Below are 8,719 nucleotides of genomic sequence, written 5' to 3'. Positions count from 1 at the left end.
ACAAGATGATTAAAATCAGTGGTGCCAGATACGTTCTTAGAAAGCTATACTACCACTGGCACTAGGTTGGGAACCTGTGCAGGGAGACAGAGGAAAGGGAAGCAAGGATAGAAGCAAAAGACAGGAAGGAGGAAAGCAAAAGTGGCAGTCAGAGAAATCAAGGGTGTAAATCAAACATGGCCACAGTAAATAATTCTAAAAGGTCTAAGTGTTTAAAAAAAACAAGCCTGAAGGCTTTGTGTTTTAATGCGAGGAGCATTCGTAATAAGGTGGATGAATTAGCTGCGTAAATAGATGTAAACGGATATATGATATAATTGGGATTATGGAGACATGGCTCCAGGGTAACCAAGGCTGGGAATTCAACATCCAGGGGTATTCAATATTCAGGAAAGACAGGCAAAAAGGAAAAGCACGTGGGGTAGCATTGCTGGTTAAAGAGGTGATTAACACAATAGTAAGGAAGGATATTAGCTCTGATGATGTGGCATCTGTATGGGTAGAGCTGAGAAATACCAAGGGGCCGAAAACGTTAGTGGGAATTGTATACAGACCCCCAAACAGTAATGCTGAGATTGGGGATGGCATCAAATGGGAAATTAGAGACTGGTGCAATAAGGGCACAGCAGTTACCATGGGTGACTTTAATCTACATATAGATTGGGCTAACCAAATTAGTAACAATACTGTGGAGGAGGAATTCCTAGAGCATATACAGGATGGTTTCCTGGACCAATATGTCGAGGAACCAACTAGAGATCAGGCCATCTTAGACTGGGTATTATGTAATGAGAAAGGATTAATTAGCAATCTTGTTGTGCGAGGCCCCTTAGGGAAGAGTGATCATAATATGATAAAATTCTTCATTAAGATGGAGAGTGAAGTAGTTGACTCAGAGACTAGGGTCCTGAATTTAAATAAAGGAAACTACGATGGTATCAGGCGCGAGTTGGCTAGGATCGATTGGGGAAGGTTACTTAAAGGGTTGATGGTGGATAGGCAATGGCAAACATTTAAAGATCGCATGGATGAACTAAAGAATTTGTTCATCCCCGTTTGGCATAAAAATAAAACAAAAAAGGTGACTCAACCGTGGCTAACAAGGGAAATTAGGGATAGCATAAGATCCAAGGAGAGAACATATAAAATGGCCAGAAAAAGCAGCAAACCTGAGGATTGGGAGCAGTTTAGGATTCAGCAAAGGAGGACAAAGGGATTAATTAAGAGGGGGGAATTAGATTATGAGAGTAAGCTTTCAGGGAACATAAAAACTGACTGTAAAAGCTTCTATAGATATGTGAAGAGAAAAAGATTGGTGAAGTCAAGCGTAGGTCCCTTGCAGTCAGAATCAGGGGAATTTATAATGGGGAACAAAGAAATGGCTTACCAATTAAATACATACTTTGGTTCTGTCTTCACAAAGGAGGACACAAATAACCTCCCAGAGATGTCAGGGAACATAGTGTCTAATGAGAGGGAGGAACTGAATGAAATCAGTATTTGTAGGGAAATGGTGTTAGGGAAATTGACGGGATTGAAGGCTGATAAATCCCCAGGGCCTGATAATCTACATTCTAGGGTACTTAAGGAAGTGGCCCTAGAAATAGTAGATGCATTGCTGGTCATCTTCCAAAATTCTACAGACTCTGGAACAGTACCCGTGGGTTGGAGGGTAGCTAATGTAACCCCACTATTTAAAAAAGGTGGTAGAGAGAAAACTGGGAATTATAGACCGGTAAGCCTGACATCGGTAGTGGGGAAAATGCTAGAGTCCATTATAAAAAATGTAATAGCAGAGCACTTGGAAAACAGTGACAGGATTGGACAAAGTCAACATGGATTTACGAAAGGTAAATCATGCTTGGTTAATCTACTGGAATTTTTTGAGGATGTAACTGGTAAAATAGATAAAGGAGAACCAGTGGGTGTGGTGTATTTGGATATTCAGAAGGTTTTTGATAAGGTCCCGCATAAGAGATTAGCATGCAAAGTTAAAGCACGTGGGATTGGGGGTAAGGTACTGACTTGGATAGAGAACTGGTTGGCAGACAGGAAGCAAAGAGTTGGAATAAACGGCTCTTTTTCCGAGTGACAGGCAGTGACTAATGGGGTACTGCAGGGATCGGTGCTAGGACCCCAGTTATTCACAATATAAATGATCTAGATGAGGGAACTAGATGTAATATCTCCAAGTTTGCAGATGACACAAAGCTGGGTGGACGTGTGTGCTGTGAGGAGGATGCAGAGAAACTCCAGTATGATTTGGACAGGTTGGTTGATTGGGCAGATGCAGTATAATGTGGATAAATGCGAGGTTATCCACTTTGGTGGCAAAAACAGGAAGGCAGATTATTATCTGAGCGGCAATAGATTGGGAGAAGGGGAAGTGCAACGAGACCTGGGTATCCTTGTGCACCAGTCGCTGAAGGTAAGCATGCAGGTGCAGCAGGCGGTTAAGAAGGCAAATGGTATGTTGGCCTTCATAGCGAGAGGATTCGAGTACAGGAGCAAGGATGTCTTGCTGCAGTTGTACAGGGCCTTAGTGAGACCACCTTGAGTATTGTGTGCAGTTTTGGTCGTCTTATCTGAGGAAGGATGTTCTTCCCATGGCGGGAGTGCAGCGAAGATTCATCAGACTGATACCTGGGATGGCAGGAATGACATATTAGGAGAGATTGGGTCGATTGTGCTTGTATTTGCTAGAGTTTAGAAGAATGAGAGGGGATCCCTTTGAAACTTATAAAATTCTAACAGGACTAGACAGACTAGATGCAGGAAGGATGTTCCCGATGGCGGGGGAGTCCAGAACCAGGGGTCACAGTCTAAGGATAAGGGATAAGCCATTTAGGACTGAGATGAGGAGGAATTTCTTCACCCAGAGAGTGGTGAACCTGTGTAATTCTCTACCACAGAAGGCAGTTGAGACTAATTCATTAAATATATTCAAGAAGGAGTTAGATATATTTCTTAAGGCTAACGGGATCAAGGGATATGGAGAGAAAGCAGGGACAGGGTACTGAATTTGGATGATCAGCCATGATCTCATTAACTGGCAGAACAGACTCGAGGGGCCGAATAGCCTACTCCTGCTCCTATTTTCTAAGTTTACCACATGGGTTTATTCACAAATGCAGACGTTCACAGAAATGAGCATTAACAGCCAGGTGTTGAAGTTAACTCAATTAACACAGCAGCTTTGAACTAGTTCATGTAAGGTTAAACAGACAGATTAGTTAGTTCAGTTCCTTTGAATGGCTATCTTTCAAACAAAAGATAGGCAAACACTTAGGGGAGCAGCCTTTGTCAGAATTGCATAGGAGCCACATTTTACCATGACATCTTTTGTGGCTAAATCAAAAATATCAGAGCTTTTATGCCCATCAAATCTTTTGAAATACATTCCACGGATGCTGCCTGCCCACCTGAGTTTTTCCAGCGTTTTCTGTTATTTTTTAAATACATTGTTGCCTTTGAGAAGACAACCTGCAAGACAAATAATGAAGAGCAAGTTTCATAACCGGTAGATAAAATACCAGTAGCCACTTATAGATACATAGATACATAGAAGATAGGAGCAGGAGTAGGCCATTCGGCCCTTCGTGCCTGCTCCGCCATTTAATGAGATCATGGCTGATCCTTTAATTCAGTATCCCGTCCCCGCCTTCTCTCCGTAACCCTTAACCCCTTTTGCCCGTAGAAATATATCTAATTCCCTCTTAAATATATTTAATGAGCTGGCATACACTGCCCTCTGTGGCAATGAGTTCCACAGGTTCACCACTCTCTGAGTGAAGAAATTCCCCCTCATCTCTGTCCTAAATGGTTTAGCCCTTATCCTTAAATTATGTCCTCTAGTTCTGTTCTCACCCACCAAGGGAAACATTCCTTCTGCATCCAGTCTGTCTAGACCTGTCAGAATTTTATACACTTCTATGAGGTCCCCTCTCAATCTTCTAAACTCCAGTGTGTACATCCCTAAACTACATAGTCTCTCCTCATAGGTCATTCCCGCCATTCCTGGTATCAGCCTGGTGAATCGCCGCTGCACCCCCTCCATGGCAAGAACATCCTTCCTCAGATGAGGCGACCAAAACTGTACACAGTACTCGAGGTGTGGTCTCACCAGTGCCCTGTACAGCTGCAGCAAGGTATCCCTGTTCCTGTATTCTAACCCTTTTGCTATGAAGGCCAGCATACCGTTTGCCTTCTTGACCGCCTGTTGCACCTGCATGCTCGCCTTCAGTGACTGGTGTACAAGAACACCCAGGTCTCTCTGTACTTCTCCCTCTCCCAATCTATTGCCATTTAAATAATAATTTGCCCTCCCGTTCCTGCACCCAAGGTGGATAACTTCGCACTTGTCCACATTATAGTGCATCTGCCATTTATCCGCCCAATCGCCCAGTCTGTCCAAATCGCTCTGGAGCTTCCTGGTCTCTTCCTCTGAGCCCACCCCCCCTCCTAGTTTAGTGTCGTCTGCAAATTTGGAAATGCTGCATCCGACTCCCTGATCCAGGTCATTAATGTAAATTGTGAACAGCTGGGGGCCCAGGACAGATCCCTGTGGTACCCCACTTGTTACTGCCTGCCATTCAGAAAATGAGCCGTTTATTCCAACTCTCTGTTTTCTATCTGACAGCCAGTTCCCTATCCACGCCAAAACTTTCCCCTTTATCCCATGAGCCTCAATTTTCCATGCTAATCTTTTATGTGGGACCTTATCGAAGGCCTTTTGGAAGTCCAGGTACACCACATCTACTGGCTCTCCCCCATCTATTCTACCAGTTACTCCCTCAAAAAATTCCAATAGATTAGTCAAGCACGATTTACCCTTTGTAAATCCATGTTGACTCTGTCCTATCCTGTCCCCATTTGCTAAGTGCTCCGCTATTTCATCCTTAATGATGGACTCCAGCATTTTGCCCACAACTGATGTAAGGCTTACAGGTCTGTAATTACCTGCTTTTTCCCTACCCCCCTTTTTGAATAGTGGGGTAACGTTAGCTACCCTCCAATCCATCGGCACTGTTCCCGAGTCTAATGAATTCTGAAAAATCATCCTTAGTGCATCCGCTATCTCTAGGGCCACCTCCTTCAGTACCCTAGGATGCATGTTATCAGGCCCTGGGGATTTGTCCACCTTCAATCCCTTTAGCTTCCTTAACACCATATCCTTAGAGATATTGATTTGCGTCAGTTCCTCCTTTGCCAATGTCCCTATTTTTCCCGATATCCCAGGGAGGTTTTTTGTGTCTTCCTTCGTAAAGACTGACCCAAAGTATGCATTTAGTTGATCTGCCATTTCCTTATTTCCCATTATATATTCCCCCGTATCTGACTGCAATGGACCAACTTTGGTTTTCACCAGTCTTTTCCTTTTGATATACTTATAAAAGCTTTTGGAGTTAGTTTTTATATTTTCCGCCAGCTTGTTTTCGTAAGCTATTTTGCCCCTCTTGATTATGCCCTTTGCCCTCCTTTGCTCTATCTTAAACTGTTCCCAATCTTCCGCTCTGGCGCTTTTTTTGGCTATTTTATACGCCCTATCTTTGGATTTTATGCTGTCTCTAATTTCCCCTGTTATCCACGGTTGAGTCACCTTTTTAGATTTCCTTTTATGCCAGATTGGTATAAACAATTTTTGCAATTTTGTCATTCTATCTTTAAATGTTTGCCATTGTTTATCTACCTCCAGTCCTCCCAGGAACGTTGTCCAATCAGACCTACTCAGTTCCCGTCTCATGGCATCATAATTCCCCTTGTTTAAATTCAGGACCTTAGTCTCTGAGTCAATTTCTTCGCTCTCCATTTCGAGTGAGAAATCGATCATGTTATGATCGCTCTGACCCAAGGGTCCCCGTACAACAAGATTACTGATTAGTCCCTTCTCATTGCACAGTACCCAGTCCAATATAGCCTGTTCCCGAGTTGGTTCCTCGACATATTGATCCAGATAACCATCCCTCAAACACTCAAGGAATTCCTCCTCCTCATTATTTTTACTGATTAGGCTAGTCCAATCTATATGTAAGTTAAAGTCACCTATGATGACAGCTGTGCTCTTATTGCACGCTTCTCTAATTTCCCTCGTGATGCCCTCCCTAACCTCTATTTTACTATTTGGAGGCCTATATACCACTCCTATTAATGTTTTTCGCCCCTCGCTATTTCTTAGCTCCACCCATATAGATTCTGTATTAACTGAGTTAATATCCTTCCTTTCAATTGCATTTATCCCCTCTTTTACTAGCAATGCTACCCCTCCTCCCTTTCTTTTTTGTCGATCCTTCCTAAATACTGATGTCTTGGGTTCCCCTGATCAGATTATGTTGTGCTTTAATAGCCTGCTATTCTTTTAATGGAATTCTAACACTTGGATTTTCATAAAGGCTGTTAGTAATGAGCAGTGTTAACTTGACTTGCTTCTTTCATGCAGTGCCAAATCAACAAAGCCAAATTCCAGCGTGCAGTTGCAGAAGCCATTTTGAGGATGATATCTTTCTTTCAAAGAACCTTTACAGTGAAAGACGATAGAAAGAGAAACCCCATAGGCTAGGGGATAAAATGCCCAATTTTTGTCACTGGTGGGTCATGACTTGCAATTAAAAATTGGGTGAAAAGAAACTGGGCACCTGTAAAACTACAGAAAAGGAGATTTTTAAACATCAAGTAAGTAAGGAACCCCATACCCTGTAACGTACTGAGCTTCATCAACTTTATTCCTGTGCATTTCACCCAAATTGTGAACTGAAATAGAGATAGTGAAAGGTGACGTAAGGATCCAATCTGTTTTCTGTGCAATATGAATTTAATGCTGATCTTTGATTCGAATGTTTGGAAATGATTTTATGTTCGAGATGGTCCAATTGCTCAACAGTTGTCGCACTCCTTTCTCAGATTCCTGCTGCTCTGCTTGATATTGCATCTAGTGAAGAGTGGGCAATTTTTAGTGAAGTAGAACAGCAAAATATATCAGTGACTCATGTTTATTGTACTGTTAAGTGTGCACCCCACACCATTCTAGGCTCTTAGTTCCAGGAAAATCGGATCACTTGGCTGCTGAATTTTTTTTCATTGGCAACACAAATGTTTCTTGTTGTTGGGATAAGTAGGGTACTTGAAGGTGGCACTAGTAACCAAGACTTTTGCTGACTTTTTTTTAAGTGATTAAAAGCAATGAACAGAATAATCTGTCATGAAACGTAATTGTTCTTTGCTGGTGCATCTTCTATGTATTTTGCCAGCACTGCACAAGAGCAGCCCAGGCTTTGGAGCAAGGTATTTTTTTCCCCATGCTATTAACTGCAAAGACAAACCTGCTGGTTGTGGCCCTCAAGTTGGCTACTTGGGCTCTGTCTTGCCCCTCACACAGATTGCATCAGTTTTTGTAAGTGTATGTAAATGTTAACTGTTCGTCAGTACCACAAGTCATTTTTTTTGAGCCAGTTGCATAGAAAACTAAACCACTGCTGCAAGCACCATGCAATCCTTGGTCTTTCAGCGGCGGAAGAGCTCACTTGGGGCGCAACCAGCGGGTTTCTCTTTGTGGTTAATAACACGGAGCAGACGGTGCTGTTGCCCAACTTCCTCCCAAGATCTTCCCCTGGAGGAACATGATGAAAGCGAGCTGGCCAAATAGTGTACTGGTGAGTTTTTTTTAATGCTATTTTATCCAAATTTAACTGTTAAATTTATCATGCAACCTCTTCACATTCGCTGCCCAGAAAGAAGCCATGTCTGTTGTTTATGTAAGGAAGCTACCCAGAGTATCTGGATGCTGTTTTTCCACAATGCCATCACCTACAAGTATTGGGATGATATTTTCCATTGAGATTAAGTTATTATGTGGGTCTTTATAAACAAGAGGGGGAAACTTGTCTAACAGCTATGGAAGGGATAACACCAATGTTCCCTGGAGGCTGCACTATGTTCTGCGCGGCCTGTTTCTTTCAATGCACAGTCCCTTTAAATTTCTGCGCATGCGTGGTATTTCCAGTGTAAAAGCTTGTGAGCAGCCTGTGCAAGACCTTGCAGATTACTGCGAGGCCACGCACGCGCGCAGCTTAGAGGAAACATTGGATAACATCCCTTTAATTTTGGTGGGACCTTGCTGTGTACGCAAATTGGCTGTCGCGTTTCCTACATTACAATAGTGACTACACTTCAAAAATGCTCTGTTTCTCTCGGATGCTGCCTGACCGGCTGAGTATTTTTGCTGCATTTACTTCAAAAGTACTATCATTGGCTGTAAAGCCTTTGCAACGTCTTGAGGTTGTGAAAGGCGCTGTATAAATGCAAATCTTTCTTTCTTTAATAACTTCCTCTGAGCTGCTTCAGTCTCTCCTGAGTGCCCCACCTCTGGACGATGCCATCTCACAGTATTTCTCTACATATTATTTATATATTCATCCACTTATTTCATCAACAGTGATTATTATGCTAAACTATCACTGAGAATGGTGCATTTGTTAATTTTGAAATGCTTAGTGTATTGTATTGTATTACAACCAGGGAAGGAAAAGGTATTTTTCCCAGCTCAGTCTACCTTTACGAAGATGCAGTTGTTGCAAATTCAGGTGTGCCGTAGATACCTTTTGAGTGTTCAGTGGCATCATTCCCCCGCACCCCCCCCCCCCGGTAAGAAGTCCGACTGTCTTGCTGTTATGTTAGTTGACTCACATACTCACATAGCCCTATATCTACTTGTACAATAGCATAA

The sequence above is a fragment of the Somniosus microcephalus genome, chromosome 10 (genome assembly GCF_052327205.1).
Source record: "Somniosus microcephalus isolate GS21.2 chromosome 10, FLI_Smic_1.0, whole genome shotgun sequence".
NCBI classification, from domain to species: Eukaryota; Metazoa; Chordata; class Chondrichthyes; order Squaliformes; family Somniosidae; genus Somniosus; species Somniosus microcephalus.
Note: the sequence above shows the minus strand (reverse complement) of the source record.